Source organism: Capricornis sumatraensis, chromosome 12 (assembly GCF_032405125.1).
Source record: "Capricornis sumatraensis isolate serow.1 chromosome 12, serow.2, whole genome shotgun sequence".
NCBI lineage: Eukaryota > Metazoa > Chordata > Mammalia > Artiodactyla > Bovidae > Capricornis > Capricornis sumatraensis.
In genome coordinates, this window is record NC_091080.1 from 38,044,953 (window position 1) to 38,065,491 (window position 20,539).

Below are 20,539 nucleotides of genomic sequence, written 5' to 3' on the forward strand. Positions count from 1 at the left end.
ATTGGCAAGGAAACCAGGAGATGGAAGTGAGAACTGAGAAACTGCTGGCTCCCATGTTAGACCTTTCACCTGTGTGGTTCCTGCCACCTGGACCATTTTTTCCACTTAGCTAACTGCATCACCAAGGAAAATGAGCAAAACTTGAGACTTGAAAATAACAGATGAAGGGGCAGAAAGAATGAAGAAGGGATCCCAAGTCTAGGGGCTGATTAGAGAGCGACAAAGAGGAGATAACTAAGCAAGAGGAGCTGTACTAGGGGGATCTAGAGAGAAGGTAAAGAGTTCAGTCTTGACTTTCTAGCAACAAAGGTCACGGGGAGTGTATCAGTTATCTATTGCTAGGTAACAAATTACCCCAAAACTCAGTGGCTTCAACAACATGCCTTCATTATCTCACAATTTCTGAGGGTCAGGAATTGGGCACAGCTGAGTCCTTCTCCTTAGGGTTTTTCACAGAGCTGTGCTCAAGGAGTCAGCTGACATGGGTTTTCATCTGAAGACTTGAGGTGGGGACTAGGGTGGGGGCACTTACAAGCTTATTCCAGTGTCTGGTATCAGGATTCAGTTCATGGGCTGTTGTGTGTTGAAGCCCCAGGTTTTTGCTGGCTGTTGGATGGAGGTCACTCTCAGTCCCTCGCCACATGGGCCTGTTCCCTATGTGGCATCTTCACCAAACTGTGCAAACTATAAAGGCAAGAGGAAGAGTCTGCTAACAAGGTGAAGGTCACACTTATTTGTCACTAATCACAAAAGTGATACCCTTCAATATTGTTACATGATATCTGTCAGAAGCAGGTTACTCAGGAGGGTACAATTATACACAATAATGAGTACCAGGAGGCATGGATCACTGGGCTCTGTCTTAGAGGATTGTGGAACTGAAGTTTAAGAACAAGAGAAGATTCATCTAAACGGAGACGAGGGTTAGATGATTAAAAGGAAAGAGTATTTCATATATAATATGTTTGTGTATGTATGTATGTATATATTGCCTGCAAGATCATTCACATTTAAAAATGAGAACAGAGAGGTAGAGAAAACTACAAAATGGGACAAAGGAAAATTGAGATGATAATTTCACCAAATCAGAGATTATCACTTTCTTCTAAATCTAGGAGGAAAGTCACCTCCTCCAGGAAGCCCTCTTAGACTGATTTGGCTATACCTGATCCTCTACTAGATACTAGTTCATCACAGAGTCTCCAAGAAGCTTACAAGTTAGGAAGTTAAGACAAATTCATATATAATTAATTGTATAAGTGGTAGGAGAGTGGTACACATGAGATGGGAGCCATAGAATAGCAGTGGGAGAGACTGCTTCTCCTGGGAAAATTAGGCTTCTGTATCAGGCCAGTCTATGGGTTTAACTCTTATTGCCATGCACAGTTTTTGTGCCTCTGTCCCCAGCTGGGTCACGTGGCTAAGTGAAGGCAGAGCCCATAATTTCGAGACCCTTCCTACATTCCTTGGCGCCCAGATGATGTCCCACGTTGGCCAGTTCTCTGGAACTGCCTGCTGAAGACAAAATTTCCTCTTGTATCGTCTAACTAGCAGAAACACAGGACACAGAAGAGTGCCTGAGAATAACTGCAGCATTTGAAATACGCTTCCAGCATTTTAAAGTCACTAGGCTCTTAGCAGACAAAGGCCTTCATTGGAAAAAATTATTTCTTTCCCCTAGCAAGCTAAGTGAGGCTTTTGGTGAATCATTTCTTTACTCAGTTTTTAGATTGCATTTCACAAAATCACCTCAGGGGCAAATCTCTCCAAATGAAACTGTTAATAAGACTAGATAAAATCATGGCAGCTTTTCCAACCATCCCTGGAGGTCAACCACATCACAAGCCCAAGCTCAAACTCCATTTGTAAATCTCCTGCACCAGTTCTAGGGGGGTACGTTCTTCCTCCCTTCTCTCTGGGTCCCTGGGTGCTACTTTGAAAAAAGCAGTTCCTGGAAATAAACATAAAAAGGCAAAACCACAGATAAAAGGAAAATAGGCATAGAGGGTCAAGTTTCTTCTGAGAAAGTGTTTCTGATGACCCAGGGCAGAACTGAGGCAAGCATCACTCCCACGGCAGAGGCAGGAGGGCGAGAGTAACTTGTGGTCTGCCCCACGCAAAGCCGAGCAGACAGCAGCAGGTCTGTCCTCAGCAAAGGCTGCCTCTGAGCTGACCACTCCAATGATCTGCTCCCTCCCTGAGGCCTGGAGGGATGCTAATAAGAATTGGCAAGTTGCCCACATCCCATTTATCAGTTCATTGGTAATTCCTCTGGGCTGCCAGTGTATCTATTTGACTCCAAATAGATCACAAAAATCAGCACTGAGATTTCTTTACCCTTTCTAATATTTCTTAAGGGAGGAGTAGAAATTCACTCTGAACAGTCTGGTGACCAGAGGTTAGTTTTCTCTTTTCTCCTAATACACAGGGGACCTGGTTCACTCAAATTTGCCTCCTGGAGGTGAACTGCTGCACTGGCTGGCCCTGCCTGCTGCTTATCTAGTGCTTCAAGTCTCGAAGTGTAGTCTGTGGACCAGCAATGTCAGCGTGACCTGAAACTTAGTAAAAATGTAGGCTCTCAGGCCCCATCTCACACCTGAAGAATCATGTCCTGCAGTTTAACAAGACTCCCCAGAAGATTCACGTGTGTGTGTGTGTGTGTTAATTGCTCAGTTGTGTTGGACTCTTTGCAACCCCATGGACTGTAGCCTGCCAGGCTCCTCTGTCCATGGGATTTCCCAGGGAAGAATACTGGACTGGATTGCTATTTCCTTCTCCAGGGGATCTTCCTGACCCAGGGATTGAACCGGGGTCTCCTGCATTGCAGGCAGATTCTTGACTATCTGAGCCACCAGGGAAGCCCCAGAAAATTCATAGGCACCTTAAGAAGCACTACTCTAGACCAGTAATTTCAGTCATAACAATTTATTCTGAGGAAATCATAAGATGCACAGATACCTATGTTTACTGAAGTGTTGTTCATAAAGATAAAAATTGGAAACCCATCAAACGTGTTGAAGCCATATTTATTGAATGCCTACTACGTGACACTGAGGAACCAGGAGTGACAAAACAGATAAAGTCCAAACAAATATGTTGCTGTTTTTTTTCAGATGGAACATTTCATAGTCATTTTTAAAATGTCCCTCTAAATAAACATCCTACTGTGAGAGCCCTATTTCCTCCCTTCCAGGATGGCTCAATAGTTGCGATCCTTTCTAGGCAAACAACTCATGAAGGCTGCCAGGCTGGGGACATTTCCCTTTACTAAACAAATAAGCAAACACAGAAGGGTCTCAGCTGCTGGGGCACACCGGAATTGTATGTGAAATGAATCAAGATTCACTTCCAGGTGAATCTTTAGGTGTGCTTTAGGAGCGTGACTGTTAGCTGTCCCTTTTCCCCTGATTTTCCCATCCCCCAGGACATAATCTACTCAATCTCAGCTGCACGTGGTCCCCTCCGCCTTATCTCCACAATGCGCGGCATATTTATGTCACTATATCTGTTGTTTGTAAGGAGACAACTCAGATAAGCATGTTCAATTTATAAAAATGTAACTTTATTCAACTACAGCCACAAGAAGAGTAATAAAGCCTGAGGAGAGGATCTTCCAGAGAAGATAGCAGTATTACCTTGTCAGCCCAGGTCTACGGCTACACTCGATAGCTGCCCATAAATCACTGCTTTGCTTAGTATTATCCAAACACAACAAAGGTTCTCAAGCAACGCTTCTTATAATAAGGTAAACTGTCAATGGCTATACTAAATAAAAAACAAAAACAAAAAAAAACACTTGACAGTACAATCCCCAGCCAGAGGAAAGTCTCCTTGTCTGTATCACAGCTGTAGCCCAGGTGGTTCTACTTGCAGGGCTCACACATGGAGGCTACTCCTCACCGCCAACAGGAGCTGAGGTTCCCCCCTGGCTTCTCAGGGAACATGGATGCTGAAAATATTCAGTGGCTCAGTCATGTGCAACTTTTTGTGACCCCATGGACTGCAGCACGCCAGGCTTCCCTGTCCATCACAAACTCCCAGAGATTGCTCAAAGTCATGTCCATTGAGTCAGCAATGCCATCCAACTATCTCATCCTCTGTTGTCCCCGTCTCCTCCCGCCTTCAATCTTTCCCAGCATCAGGGTCTTTTCTAAGGAGTTCTTCGCATCAGGCAGCCAAAGTATTGGAAATATTGAAAATATTAGACCAGCTGAAGTTCACCTTATTGGTTTCTTATCTAATTCCTTTCCTCAATCACTTGTTTGGTCTGCTCCAGCACTTCCAGTCTCTTTATTCTCACTTCGTTATCTCCCATCTTTATTGATTAATCTCAGTCATTGATTAACTCAACAATAAAGGCCCAGACTGTGTTGGCTGTCCACAAACTCTAATGAGCCAAGGAGCTCACTTCCCATGTGTGTAGAAAGACATATGAATTGAGCCAGACTGCCTCGGTGTCCATGATGCCACGCTGCAGCATTGGGAAGCCATATTTATTCTGTAAGACTTAAAATGGCCTTTCCCAGTGGGGCCCCCTCCCATCTCCAAAGCTTCTGTTTTGTCTACTATTCATCCTTGGCTCTGGAGAAGGCAATGGCACCCCACTCCAGTACTCTTGCCTGGAAAATCCTGTGGACAGAGGAGCCTGGTGGGCTGCAGTCCATGGGGTCACTAAGAGTCGGACACGACTGAGTGACTCCACTTTCACTTTTCACTTTCTTGCATTAGAGAAGGAAATGGCAGCCCACTCCAGTGTTCTTGCCTGGAGAATCCCAGGGATGGGGGAGCCTGGTGGGCTGCCGTCTGTGGGGTCGCAGAGTCGGACACGACTGAAGCGACGCAGCAGCAGCAGCAGCAGCAGCTTTGGCTCTGAGTTTCAGCACCTACTGAGTTCTCTCCCTTCATTGCTCCACTTGTGTGAGCTGTCCCCGGGCCATCTGCATCCTGTGACCCACTCTGGACACCACCCTACCTGTGTCACTATGAGAGGACCTCCGCCTGGCTCCCTGTCTCTCTCTGGCAGAAAAACTTGACTTTTCCCCACTTTATCATGAAGAGTTCTTCCCCTGCCTGCCTGTCTCTCCAAGTCTTGTTATAAATCTGTGGCGAGTTCCAGCTGTGGGCAGTACAAATTACAGTCTTTCAGCTGTTTTCTTCACCTGAGAGCTTCTCTGAAGAAGGATATAGTAGAGATTTTCCTTATCCACACTTTGGTTCATGACACATTTGCCCACATACATTCATGCACACTCTCACACACTTATACCTACACTCATACATGCACACATGCACACTTTCTAGAAAGAGGAATGAAACTGAGTTAGGTTTTTTATCTTTCCATTTCCCTGCTACATACAATTACAATGCAAATATGATGAGTGATACAGGCAGAGAGATTTTCCTCACAAAAGAAGATATCCAAATTGCTCACAAATGTATGAAAACGTAGCTTCATGAGTCATCAGGAAAATTAAAATGAAAATTACAGCGGCATACCATTACAGACACACCAGAATGGTTAAACAGAAAAGACAAACCATCTCAATTGTTGGTGAGAATATGAAGCCACTGGAATTCTCACAAAAGGCCAGTGGGAGTGAAACATGAAGCATGCACTTTGGAAAAGTGAAAGTGAAAGTCCCTTAGTCATTGTCCGACTCTTTGTGACCCCCATGGACTATACAGTCCATGGAATTCTCCAGGCCAGAATATTGGAGTGGGTAGCCTTTCCCTTCTCCAAGGGATATTTCCAACCCAGGGATCTTTCCAACCCAGGGATCGAACTCAGGTCTCCCATATTGCAGGCATATTCTTTACCAGATGAGTCACAAGGGAAGCCCACACTTTGGAATACTGACACTATTTACTGAAGTCAAACATATACATATGCCAGCAATTCCACTCTTAGATTTATACCCAACAGAAACACATATAGATAGACTGAAAGACACATACATCAGTACTTGTAGCAACTGTATCTATAACAGCCAAAGCTGGAAACAATACACATAAAATCAACTGTCAAGTATTCATACAATGGAATATTATACAGCAACAAGAATGAACAAGCATTATAACACACAACAGCATGGAAGAATCTCACAAGCATAATGTTAGGTGAATGAAACCAGACATAAAAAACTATATACTGTATGCTTTTGAAATGGAGCAGGAACCTCTGGTCCTTGCCCCACTGTATCCCAGACCCTCTGGTCTGGGACCCTCTGGTCCTTGCCTTCACAACATCCTCTGCCTGCCTTTTGTCTGTGGAAAACTTTAGTCAAAGAACAAGTTTAATCAGAGAAATGAGAGCATGCAGAAACAAAGGAAAACAGTCAAAGGAGACCAATAATAATAATGTAGTCATTAAGCATAGTCAAGAACCTTTAGGTCCTTCTCAAGAGCTATAGGTAATATTCTGAGCCATATCCCACGAGCTGTCTCACTGATACTGAAACTCCCACCAGATGGAGGCTAACTACATAGCGCCTAGACTCTAGCCGTGACAAACGCTGCTGCAGTGCCCAGAACTGCCCTCAACGAAATGGAAACAAACCAACCTTGGAAGTGAAGATTAACTGTACCTAAAACAATAAAGATGACACTGGTCAGACCACCAGAGACCAATCTCAAGATGACTGTCAGAGCTGATTGTGCTGTTTCTGCCCGCAGTCCCCTCTTCAGCCTATAAACTCTCTAACCCACTGATTTTCAGTGGGTGAGTCAGCCTTTGGACAGACATCTGCCCTCCACTATGGCTGCCAGCATCAGATATAAAGCAAACTTTCCACTAACCTGACCTGTTTATTGGCTTTTGAGGCAAGCAGGTGGAGGCAGCCCAAACCGTTCGGTAACACATTCACTTATAGGAAGTTCAGAATAATTCTATGTTTCTAGAAGTCTGATAGTGGTTCTCTGACTGGGAGAAGTCTCTAGTGTGGGGCGCAGGTAAAATTCTATTTCTCAACCTGAGTGCAGGTACACAGGTATCTTCTAATTTTTGTATGTTTCTGTGTGTTATCTTTTAGTTTTAAAAAAAAAAAGTTTTCTATTTTAAAATCCTATGTGATTAAAAATAATTCAAATGCAGAATTACAATGAAAGAGGATCAAATCCAAGTCCATAAGTGGCCTCTAAGTCTTGCAAGTCTGCCCTGGCTCTGTGACCTTCACCTTCTGCAGTTACTGCCTGGCTCACTAAGCACAACCACACAGTCTTCTTGTTGCTCGGACACCTCTGGGCCTCTGCTCCCCTCTCTGTCTGGCGTGTTCCTCCTCCAGGCAACTGAGGCTCACTCCCTGACTTATTCAGAATGCTACCCACACGCCCACATTCTTCCTGACCACTCTAAAACTCTAAAACAGCACACACAAGCTCCGTGGTTACCTGCTTTATCCTTCTTCCCAAGACATATCACCACCGCTACTGTATTATTTGTTTCTTGCCCTCACTGTGATATGAGCTCTCCAAGAGTGGGAACTTTTTCTATTTTACTGATTGTGGTATTGCCAGTGCCTAGAACAGGGATTTGTTCAATAAATGAATGAATAAAACTCAAGGGTGAGGATAGCTCTTTATTCAACTTCCCATCCCCTGTGCCCAGCACAAAGCTTGGTCCTTTGTAGATGCTGAACAGATGTGTAATTGCTTTGGCGTGGAAATCACATTGCCAATAAACCTTCCCGTGGAAGAGGACAAGGTCTTTTGTGAGCAGTATATGTATGCTACCATTTTCATGATGGCTCTGAAAAACAAAGCAAGCTTCTTGAGATCTACAGTAAGGCCACAGATCTCACTTAAAAGACACAAAACCAACTATAAGAAGACATATTAATGCAATGATTCAATATTCCTCAAACCTAAAGGAGTAAGAAAACAATCCTTCTGCTGGGTTGAAAGTTTCCTGCAGAGATGAATCTTGAGTGACAAGCAGTGAGAACACACTGGAATACCTATTTGTCTGATAACAAAGGCTTCCTCCCTGCGGTGCAATATTAACTCTGCGTCTTCAGGAGAATGACAGAAAGCCACTTTCTCCCCATGCCCTGGTGACTCACCCATCTTTCTTTGTGTAACCATCGCTGGGGTAAATAAGACTTTACGGAGCTGTGGAAAGATGGGTACAGCAGCGAGTAGGCCAAACCTAGCACTCGCAAGTCACACGGCTGCAAAGACTCTGCGGTGGGCAGAGCAGCCAGAGGCAAGCGCAGGTTGTCCACCGCCCAGGCACTACAAGCACTCCTGCAAGCAAGTGCTAGAGGTGGAGCCGGGCTTTGCACAGTCCTCAACCCCCACCCCCGGCAGGGCAGCCCTTGGCCCCAGGAAAGCCAGAGCAGGCCTGCACCTCCATCTCTTCTTCCTGGGCAGCTTTGGGAAGATGGGAAGGAGTCCCCTGCTCACCCCCCGCAATGCCCCACTGCTCTCAGGGCTTCAGTGATGCCCCACATCCACTCTTCTAAAACTTGCTCTCCGGAAAGGATCCCAGACTCATTCACACTGAGGTGGACAGGTTGATAACAGCTTAAGCAACTTCTTCAGTTAAAGGTACATCAGTTCAGATTTCTTTGGGGACCCAGATGAACTCATCCTTTACTCTCTTAGGGACTCACTGTGGGTCAGATGGAAAAGCCTCTACCAGCAATGCGGGAGACCCAGGTTTGATTCCTGGGTGGGGAAGATCCCCTGGAGAAGGAAATGGCAACCCACTCTAGTACTTTTGCCTAGAAAATTCTATGGATGGAGGAGCCTGGTGGGCTATAGTCCATGAGGTCACAAAAAGTTGGACACAACTTAGCAATAGAGCACGCAGGCATACATGCATGCACATAGATCTCTATATGGATTTTAGGGAAGGAAGGGATGATTTCTGGTTGGGAATAATCAGAGGAGTGTCCAGGTTGGCCAAAGTCAATGAGATGGACCCTGAAGAATGGAATCGATTTCCATGGACAGTGATGGAAAAAGCATGAAAGGCAGAGGACAACCAGGAGCAAAGATGGCCTGGTAAGAAAGTACAGCACACATTTGGAGGTCAGAAGTCACTCACAGCATGTCCTTCAGGATTGTTTGTGTGAGATGGTGGCAGATGACAAGGCTGGAAAGGGGGACGTTCTTGCAAAGCCTATAGGCTTGCTATGACTGATATTTCATCCAACTTGAGACACTGTAGATTTTGAAGCATATGCTCAGATGCTTCAGTCATGTCTGACTCTCTGCGGCCCTATGGACCATAGCCCGCCAGGCTCCTCTGTCCATGGGATTCTCCAGGCAAGCATACTAGAGTGGGTTGCCATGCCCTCCTCCAGGAGATCTTCCTGACCCAGGGATCAAACCCACATCTCTTATGTCTCCTGTATTGGCAGGTGGGTTCTTTACCACCAGGGCCATCTGGGAAGCCTTTATGTAGTACATGGTTACTTTATGTCCCAGAGCAGCAAATTAAACTGCGACAAAATGTTGATGGTAAGATACACCACAATTTCAAAGATGCTAAAATATAATCCCCCCAAAATGTGTCTTAGAGCTGACAAAATACCGTAAGTGAGGAGACTGAAGCAGTGTATTAGGGAGAAGGAAGCATAAAAGATCATTTCAGTGACATGAGCTTAATTGGCCTCAGAACAACAAGAGTTGCTCTGACATTATAGGCATGAGTGAGGCAACCATTTGGGGCTAGGAGCCTTCATAGTCCAGTATCCTTTCCTTAGACAATTAGAGCCAAGGAGACTAGTGCTCTACCCTGCTCAGGCCGTGCTGCCCCCTATCCAGACTATAGCAAGCTTCTCATGAACCCCTACAGAGAGGAAGGTGGGAACTCAGAAGCATCCCCACTGGCCTGTGGGGCTATCTTGTTTCATTGTCCTCAGACTATGAAAACTGAGATTGTTCTTTTTTTAACTGAAGGATAATTGCTTTACAGAATTTTGTTATTTTCTGTCAAACCTCAACATGAATCAGCCATAGGTGTACATATATCCCCTCCCTTTTGAACCTCCCTCCCATTTCCCTCCTCATCCCAACCCTCTAGGTTGATACAGAGCCCGTGTTTGAGTTTCCTGAGCCATACAGCAAATTCCCATTGGCTATCTATTTTACATATGGTAATGTATGTTTCCATGTTACTCTTTCCATGCATCTCACCCTCTTCTCTCCTCTCCTCACGTCCATAAGTCTATTTTCTATGTCTGTTTCTCCATTGCTGCCCTGTAAATAAATTCTTCAGAACCATTTTTCTAGATTCCATATATGTGGAATACGATATTTATCTTTCTCTTTATGACTCACTTCACTCTGTATAATAGGTTCTAGGTTCATCCACCTCATTAGAACTGACTCAAATGCGTTCCTTTTTATGGCTGAATATTATGCCATTGTGTTATGTACCACAACTTCTTTATCCATTCATCTGTTGATGGGCATCTATGTTGATTCCATGTTCTAGCTATTGTAAACAGTGCTGCAGTGAACATTGGGATACATGTGTCTTTTTCAGTCCTGGTTTCTTTAGGGTATATTCCTAGGAGTGTGATTACAGGGTCATATGGTGGTTTTACTTCTATATTTTTTAAGCAATCTCCATACTGACTTCCACAGTGGCTATATCAATTTACATTCCCACCAACAGTGCAGGAGCGTTCCCTTTTCTCAATACCCTCTCCAGCATTTATTGTTTGTAGACTTTTTGATGATGGTCATTCTGACAGGTGTGAGGTGATATCTCATTGTGGTTTTGATTTGCATTTCTCTAATAATGAGTGATGCTGAACATCTTTTCATGTGTTTGTTAGCCATCTGTATGTCTTCTTTGGAGAAATGTCTGTTTAGGTATTTTTCCCTACTTTTTGATTGGGTTGTTTGTTTTCCTGGTATTGAGTTGTATGAGCTGCTTGTATATTTTGGAAATTAATCCTTTGTCAGTTGTTTCATTTGCTATTATTTTCTCCCATTCCAAGGGTTGTCTTTTCACCTTGCTTACAGTTTCCTTTGCTGTGCAAAAGCTTTTAAGTTTAATCAGGTCCCACTTGTTTGCTTTTGTTTTTATTTCCATTACTCTAGGAGGTGGGTCATAGAGGATCTTGCTTTATGTCATCGAGTGTTCTGCCTATGTTTTCCTCTGAGAGTTTCATAGTTTCTGGTCCTAGGTTTAGGTCTTTAATCCATTTTTAGTTTATCTTTGTGTATGGTGTTAGGAGGTGTTCTAACTTCATTCTTTGACCTGTAGCTGTCCAGTTTTCCAAGCAGCATTTATTGAAGAGGCTATCTTTGCCCCATTTTATACGCTTGCCTCCTCTGTCAAAAATAAGGTACCCATAGGTGCAAGGGTTTATTTCTGGGCTTTCTGTCTTGTTCCATTGGTCTGTATTTCTGTTTTTGTGCCAGTACCATACTTGATGTACTTGATGTACCACAGTCTTGATGACTGTGGCTTTGTAGTATAATCTGAAGTCAGGAAAGTTGATTCCTTCAGCTCCATTCTTCTTTCTCAAGACTGCTTTGACTATTCAGGTCTTTTGTGTTACCATATGAATTGTGAAATTTTCTGTTCTAGGTCTGTGCAAAATGCCGTTGCATTGAATCTGTAGATTGCATTTGGTAGTGCTGTCATTTTCACAGTATTGATTCTTCCTACACAGGAACAGGGAATATCTCTCCATTTGTTTGTGTCATGTCATCTTTGATTTCTTTAATCAGTGTCTTATAATTTTCTGTGTACAGTTCTTTTGTCTCCTTTAGGGTAAGTTTATTCCTAGATATTTAATTCTTTGTGTTGCAATGGTGAATGGGATTTATTTCTTAATTTCTCTTTCTGATTTTTCATTGTTAGTATATAGAAATGCAAGTGATTTCTGTGTATTGATTTTGTATACTACAACTTTGCTAAATTCACTGATTAGCTCTAGTAATTTTCTGATACAATCTTTAAGGTTTTCTACGTACAGAATCATGTCATCTGCAAACAGTAAGAGCTTTACTTCTTTTTCAATCTGGATTCCTTTTATTTCTTTTTCTTCTGTAGCTGGGACTTCCAGAACTATGTTGAATAATAGTGGTGAAAGTGGACACCCTTGTCTTGTTCCTGATCTTAGGGGGAATGCTTTCAGTTTCTCACCACTGAGAATAATGTTTGCTGTATGCTTATAATATATGGCCTTTACTATGTTGAGGTAGGTTCCTTCTATGCCCATTTTTTGAAGAGTTTTAATCATAAATGAGTGCTGAATTTTCTCAAAGGCTTTTTCTGCATCTACTGAGATTATCATATGGTTTTTATCTTTCAATTTGTTAATATGGTATATCACTGAGTGATTTGCATATATTGAAGAATCCTTGCATTCCTGGCATAAACCCAACTTGATCATGATGTATGAGCTTTTTGATGTGTTGCTGAATTCTGTTTGCTAAAATTTTGTTGAGGATTTTTGCCACTATGTTCATCAGTGATATTGGCCTATAGTTTTCTTTTTTTGTGTTGTCTTTGTCTGGTTTTGGTATCAGGGTGATGGTGGCCTCAGAGAATGAGTTTGGAAGTGTTCCTTCCTCTGCAATTTTTTGAAAGAGTTTTAGAAGGATAGGCACTAGCTCTTCTCTAAATGTTTGATAGAATTGTCCTATGAAGCCATCTGGTCCTGAGCTTTTGCTTTTTGGGAGATTTTTGATCACAGCTTCAATTTCAGTGCTTGTAACTGGGTTGTTCATAATTTTGATTTCTTCCTGGTTCAGTCTTGGAGATTGAACTTTTCTAAGAATCTGTCCATTTCTTCCAGGTTATCCATTTTATTGCCATATAGTTTTTCATAATAGTCTCTTAAAATCCAATACTTTGGCCACCTGATGTGAAGAACTGGCTAATTGGAAAAGACCCTGATGCTGGGAAAGATCGAAGGCACGAGGAGAAGGGGATGACAGAGGATGAGATGGTTGGATGGCATCACCGACTCAATGGACATGGGTCTGAGTAAACTCCAGGAGTTGGTGAGGGACAGGAAGGCCTGGCATGCTGCAGTTCATGGGGTCACAAAGAGTTGGACACGACTGAGTGGCTGAACTGAACTGAATATTCTCTTATAATCTTTTGTATTTCTGCACTGTCTGTTGTAACCCTCCTTTGTCATTTCTAATTTTGTTGATTGGATTCTTCTCTCTTTGTTTCTTGATGAGTCTGGCTAAAGGTTTGTGAATTTTGTTTATCTTCTCAAATAATCAGCCTTTAGTTTTATTAATCTTTTATTTCTTTTTCATTTATTTCTGCTCGGATCTTTATGATTTCTTTCCTTCTACTAATTGTGGGGGTTTTTTTTTCTTCTTCTTTTTCTAGTTGTTTTAGGTGTAAAGTTAGGCTGTTTATTCAATGTTTCTCTTGCTTCTTGAGGTATGATTGTATTGCTATAAAATTCCTTCTTAGGACTGCTTTTGCACATCCCATATGTTTTGAGTTGTGTTTTCACTGTCATTTGTTTCTAGGAATTTTTTGTTTTCCCTTTTTACTTCTTCAGTGACCTGTTGGTTATTTAGAAACATGTTGTTTAATCTCCATGTGTTTGTTTCTTACAGTTTTTTTCTTGTAATTGATATCTGGTCTCATAGCATTGTGGTTAGAGAAGATGCTGGACACAACTTCAATTTTCTTAAATTTACTGAGGTTTGATTTGTGACCCATGATGTGGTCTATCCTGGAAAATGTTCCAAGTGCACTTGAGAAGAAGGTGTATTCTTCTGCATTTGGATGGAATGTCCTGAAGATATCAATGAGATCCATCTCATCTAATGTATCATTTAAGACTTGTGTTTCCTTATTAATTTTGTTTTGATGATCTGTCCATTGGTGTGGACAGTCTCTGGGACTATCCTTAGCTCTACTATTATTGTGTTACTGTCAATTTCTCCTTTTATGTCTGTTAGTGTTTGTCTTGTGTATTGAGGTGCTCCTATGTTGGATGCATAGATATTTACAATTGTTATGTCTTCCTCTTGGATTGATCCCTTGATCATTATGTAGTGTCCTTCTTCATCTCCTGTAATCTTCTTTATTTTAAGGTCCATTTTGTCTGATATGAGGATTGCTACTCCAGCTTTATTTTGCTTCCCATTTGCATGGAATATATTTTTCCATCCTCTCACTTTCAGTTTATATGTGTCTTGAGGTCTAAAGTGGGTTTCGTGTAGACAGCATATATATGGGTCTTGTTTTTGTATCCATTCAGCCAGCCTATGTCTTTTGGTTGGAGCATTTAATCCATTTACATTTAAAGTAATTATTGATTTATATGTTCCTATTGCCATTTTCTTAATTGTTTGGGATTGATTTTGAAATCTTTTTTCTTTTCTTGTATTTCTTGACTATATAAGTCTGTTTAACATTTGTTGTAAAGCTGGTTTGGTGGTACTGAATTCTCTTAACTTTTGCTTGATATCTCCATCAATTTTGAATGAGCTCCTTGCTGGGTACAGTAATCTTGGTTGTAGATTTTTCCCTTTCAGTACTTTAAATATATCCTGCCATTCCTTTCTGGCCTGCAGAGTTTCTGCTGAAGGATCAACTGTTAAGCATATGGGGTCTCCCGTGTGTTACTTGTTGCTTCTCCCTTGTTACTTTTAATATTCTTTCTTTGTGTTTAGTCTTTGTTAGTTTGATTAGTATGTGTCTTGGTGTGTTTCTCCTTGGGTTTATCCTGTATGGGACTCTTTGTGTCCCTTGGACTTGATAGGCTATTTCCTTTTCCATGTTGGGGAAATTTTCAACTATAATCTCTTCAAAAATTTTCTCATACCCTTTCTTTTTCTCTTCTTCTGGGACCCCTATTATTGCAATCTTGGTGCGTTTGATATTGTCCCAGAGGTCTCTGGGACTATCCTTAGCTCTTTTCATTCTTTTTACCTTATTCTGCTCTTCAGAAGTTATTTCCACCATTTTATCTTCCAGCTCACTGATTTGTTCTGCTTCAGATTTCTGCTACTGATTCCTTTAGAGTATTTTAAATTTAAGTAATTGTGTTGTTTGTCTCTGCAGGTTTATTCTTTAATTCTTCTAGGTCTTTGTTAATTGATTCTTGCATTTTCTCCATTTTGCTTTCAAGGTTTTTGGTCATCTTTACTATCATTATTCTGAATTCTTTTTCAGGTAGTTTGCCTATTTCTTCTTCATTTATCTGGACTTCTGTGTTTCTAGTTTGTTCCTTCTTTTGTGCAGTATTTCTCTGCCTTTTCATTTTTTTTTTAACTTATTGTATTTAAGGTCTCCTTTTCCCAGGCTTCAAGGTTGAATTCTTTCTTCCTTATGATTTCTGCCCTCTAAGGTTGGTCCAGTGGTTTGTGTAAGCTTCTTATAGAGTGAGATTTGTGCTGAGTTTTTGTTTGTTTTTCCTCTGATGGGCAAGGCTGAGTGAGGTGGTAATCCTGTCTGCTGATGATTGGGTTTGTATTTTTGTTTTGTTTGTTGTTTAGATGAGGCATCCTGTACAGAGATGCTATTGGTGGTTCGGTGATGCTGGGTCTTGTATTACAATGGTTTCCTTTGTGTGAGTTCTCACTATTTGATACCCACTTGGGTTAGTCCTCTGGTATTCTAGGGTCTTGGAATCAGTGCTCCCACTCCAAAGGCTCAGGGCTTGATCTCTGGTCAGGAACGAAGATTCCACAAGTGGTTTGTTATGGCATTAAGTGAGATTAAAACAAATATCCAAAAACGAGAAACCAAAGATGAACCCCAGACAAATGGCAGTTACAAAATCATGCAAATAACAATTAAAATAATAGAATATACACATATACATATACACCCATAAGCAAAGCCAAAAAGCCCAACAAAAATAAAGTACAATAGATTGACCTGGAGAACAAAAGAATTCAAAAATTATATTTACCAGTTAAGAACAAAACTAACTAAAGCACAAACTGGAAAACAAAACTAAAGCAAGGTGCCAAGTGGGGAATAAAGCAATGAAAACAAAACTAACAAATATGTTGAAAGAAAAGAAAGAAAGAATAGCTATGCAAAGTTGGAGGTAGATGAAAATTTATATACATTAAAGATTAACTGCAAAGGGAAAAAAACAGTAGAAAGGCAAATAAAGGAATAAATACAGAAAAATATAATAGGTTTAAAAAATTAAAAGTTAAAATTATAAAAAAGAGAAAAGATTTTTTAAAAATGGAAGAAGAAAAAAAGGAAAACTCCACAGAACTGCAATAGCCCAACGTAGATGCAGAGGTTTATAACAACAATAAAAAGTGTGACTGAATATACACATATTTATATACACCCATAAGCAAAATCAAAACAAAATAAAGTTCAACAAAAATAAAGTACAATAGTTCGACCTGGCAAACAAAGGAAACCTAAAATTATACCTACCAGAACAAAACTACCTAAAGCACAAGCTGGAAAACAAAACTAAAGCAAGGTGTCTATTAGGGAATGCTGCTGCTGCTACGTCGCTTCAGTCGTGTCCAACTCTGTGTGACCTCATAAACGGCAGCCCACCAGGCTCCTCCATCCCTGGGATTCTCCAGGCAAGAATACTGTAGTGGGTTGGCATTTCCTTCTCCAATGCATGAAAGTGAAAAGTGAAAGTGAAGGCACTCAGTCATGTCTGACCCTTCGCAACCCCATGGACTATAGCCTACCAGGCTCCTCTGTGCATGGGATTTTCCAGGCAAGGCTACTGGAGTGGGTTGCCATTGGGGAACAAAGCAATGAAAATAAAACTAACAAATATTGAGAGGAAAGGAAAGAAAGAAAAGAAAGAAAGAATAGCTATGCAAATTTAAACAGAGGTAGATAAAGAAGATTTATATACATTGAAGATTAACTGCAAGGGGAAAAGAACAGTAGGTAAGGCAAACAAAGGAATAAATGTAGAAAAATATAATAGGTTTAAGAAAATTAAAAATTAAAATTATAAAATAGAGAAAAGAAAAAAAAATGGAAGAAGAAAGAGAAAAAGAAAAAAAGGAAAACTCCACAGAACTGCAAAGGCCCAAAGTAGAGGCAGGGGTTTATAACAACAATAAAAAGTGTGACTGAATATATACATATACATATACATATACACCCATAAGCAAACTGACCTGGCAAACAAAGGGAACAAAAAATTATGCTACCAGAATGAAACTAACTAAAGCACAAACTGGAAAACAAAACTAAAGCAAGGTGCCAATTGGGGTATAAAGCAATTAAAATAAAACTAACAAATATGTTGAGACTAAAGGACGAAAAGAATAGATATGAAAAGTTAAACAGAAATAGATAAAGAAGATTTATATATATTAAAGATTAACTGCAAGGGAAAATGAACAGTAGGAAAAGCAAACAAAGGAATAAATGTAGAAAAAAAATAATAGGTTTAAAAATTTAAACTTAAAAAAAAAGAGGAAAAAAAATCTCCCCAGACCAGCAAAAGCCCAATATAGAGGCAGAGGTTTATAACAACAATAAAAAATGTGACTGAGAAAAAAAAGAAAAAAAGAATCCATAGAACACATCAAAACATAAGAACAATAAATGTTTTTCTTGAGTCACTGCAGTCCACTTCACCTCCCTAGGATCCCCTCTAACACTGTGCTCATCTCTGGACCTGCTGTGGGGGCTGCTCAGATTCTAATCTGCTCCTACTCCTCTAATGTCCACAGCTATCAGAACTACTGTGTTTTCTTTTGTGGGAGCTCTCAATGACCTTCCATCTGTGGAATCACAGATGGACAGTCTGCCTAGTTGATCGTGTGGATTTAATCTGTAGCTGTACAGCTGGTGGGAGGGTTTGGGGTCTTCTTCCTTAGTCACACTGCCCCTGGGTTTCAACTGTGCTTTCATTCCCACCTCTGGATATGGGTCGTCCACTGGGGTTTGCTCCTGAGGCTGCCCTGGAGGACTTGATTTTGCCCCTGTGAGGGCCAGGTGTGGAGGTGGTGCAGCTGCCTGAGGCACAGGGCTTCTGGCAGCACCAGGGACTCAGGGGAGTTGGCGGCTAGGGCAGCAGGAAACACAGTGCTCTAGAAGGGCATGGCAACCAGTACTGGCCAATACGCTCCAGCATTCTTGCCTGGAGGACCCCCTCCCTGAGGGAAGCCTGGCAGGCCACAGTCAACAAGGTCACGAGTTGGACACTACTGAAGCGACCCTATGTGCAAGACTTTTTTTGCCTGTGGCAGCTCTGCCCCAGTGAGAGTTGAGCGTGAAGGCAGCGCAGCTGCTTGGCTTGCGGGGGCCCTGGCAGCGCCACGCATACAGGGACACAGACTGCCTCCATCGCAGGAGTTAGGGCCCTATCAGAGTCTTTTTTTGAGCCTCTTGTAGCTGGTGATCAGAGGGGCTCTTTGCCCAGTCTTTCTCTGTAGCTCTGCCCGCTGAGGCACTTAGAGGGCTTCCTTGCCTGGGGTCCTTCTCTGTTGTTGGGCACATCAGGCACATAAAGGGGCCACCCCTACCCCCTGGGGTCCTACTCTGTAGATCAGGGCATCAGGCATTTGATGGGCCAGCCCCTCTATTGTTCAGCTGCCAATGCAGGCATGTGGGGGGAGACAGGCTATGGCGATGACTCCACCCCCTACACATGACTCAGCAGTATCGCCTTGCTTCCATGGCTGCCAGGCTTTCCTCCACAGCCATTTCCCACCACAGTCTCCTCTCTCACATCCCCTCCATCCGTCTCTCCCCAGTCGACAGCAGCCCTCGCCCTGGGATTGCTCCACAATCCCTAAACTCCAGCTCCCAGCCAGCTTGCCATCTAGGGTACGTATGGCTGTGGCAAAGACTGTCAGATTCTCATTCCATTTAGACTGCCACAGATCAGCTGTTCCTCTCTCGGCCTTAAATGTTTCTCCTCTGACTCAGGCAGTTGCCCCAGTGTGGGGATCGGACCCCTGCTTCAGTTCCCCCACTCTACAAGGGCAGGTCCAGTCCTACTAACAGTCCCTTTTCCCCCCTAGTTCCTTTGTACTGCCGACTTTTGCGTGGGTCTATATATTCTTTCGGAGAAGGCGATGGCACCCCACTCCAGTACTCTTGCCTGGAGAATCCCATGGACGGAGGAGCCTGGTAGGCTGCAGTCCATGGGGTCACAGAGAGTCGGACACGACTGAGGGACTTCACTTTCACTTTCCACTTTCATGCATTGGAGCAGGAAATGGCAACCCACTCCAGTGTTCTTGCCTGGATAATCCCAGGGACAGGGGAGCCTGTTGGGCTGCCGTCTATGGGGTCGCACAGAGTCGGACACGACTGAGGTAGCTCAGCAGCAGCAGCAGCAGCAGCAGCAGCATATATTCTTTCCTGCTGTTCAGGGACTCCTGTCTGCTCTCATCTGGTGTTGTGCATGCACTTCTGTGTCTGAAGGCTTATTCCTGATGTATCCATGGAGAGCGAGAGCTTGTTCTTAACAATACATTTCCTAAGGGAAACAAGGGGCCTTTTTTGTCTGTTTGCATCCTTATGATAAGAAAAGAACCTCAGGACTCCCCTGGTGGTACAGTGCCTAAAATCTGCCTGCCAGTGCAGGGGGCACAGGTTCGATCCCTGGTCTGGGAAGATTTCACATGCTGTGGAGCAACTAAAGCCCGCACGCCACAACTGCTAGCGGCCGCATGTTGCAACTATTGAAGCTCACTCCACAACAAGAGAAGCCACTGCAATGAGAAGCCGATGTACCTCAATGAAGAGTAGCCCACACTTGCTGCAACTAGAGAAAGCCCCCACGCAGCAATGAAGACCCAGTGCAACCATCAATAAGTAAATAATGTGACCGAAAATAAATAAACAAGTAAATAAATAAATAATAATTATAAAAGAATCTCCTCCAGCTCCACCTTTGAAGCCCAGAAAAACCAAAGATTAAATCTTTGAAAATCATCAGTAGACAGAAAGGAGGAGCAAGCAAATCTTAATTTCAGACCAGAAAATGTCCCTTAGACACACACACACACACACACACACACACACACACACACACACACAGTGAAGGAGACATTTGCAGGAGAAAAATAGATATTTTTGATTCTGAGTTGTTGGCTGTCATGAGATTTTCAGACACAGTCTAGAAATGGTTGACTTTCAATTTACCTTATGCAAGTTACTGCTGGATACACATTTGTCTACAGTGACATTAGAAGCAGCAAACCAAGGACTTACATGCATATTTCATTAGTAGATAATTATGTTCCTTGTAATTGGTTTCTAAATCAGAACATTTCACACAATTATGGTGTTTTCTTTGACTATTCAGTCAATCAGAAAGATAGTAAGAAAGTTCTTTGTTATCAAAAGGGTATATTCTTAACCTCTATTACGGAGTAAAGGAGATAAACTAAAATAAAATACAACTATTTTTGCATTCATAGAATACTCCGTGTTAAAATACATCATAGATTCAAAAGGAAGGAGAAAAAGACAAAGACAAATGTTCCTAAATATATTGGGAGTGACAAAATACCAAAAGGGGAATTTGATGGTGGGGGCAGAGTAAAAGTATCAATAATGAAGTCGTGCTGTTAAAATGCCAAAATCATTTTTCACCCAAATGAAAAAAGAAAACTGGGTCATAATGAA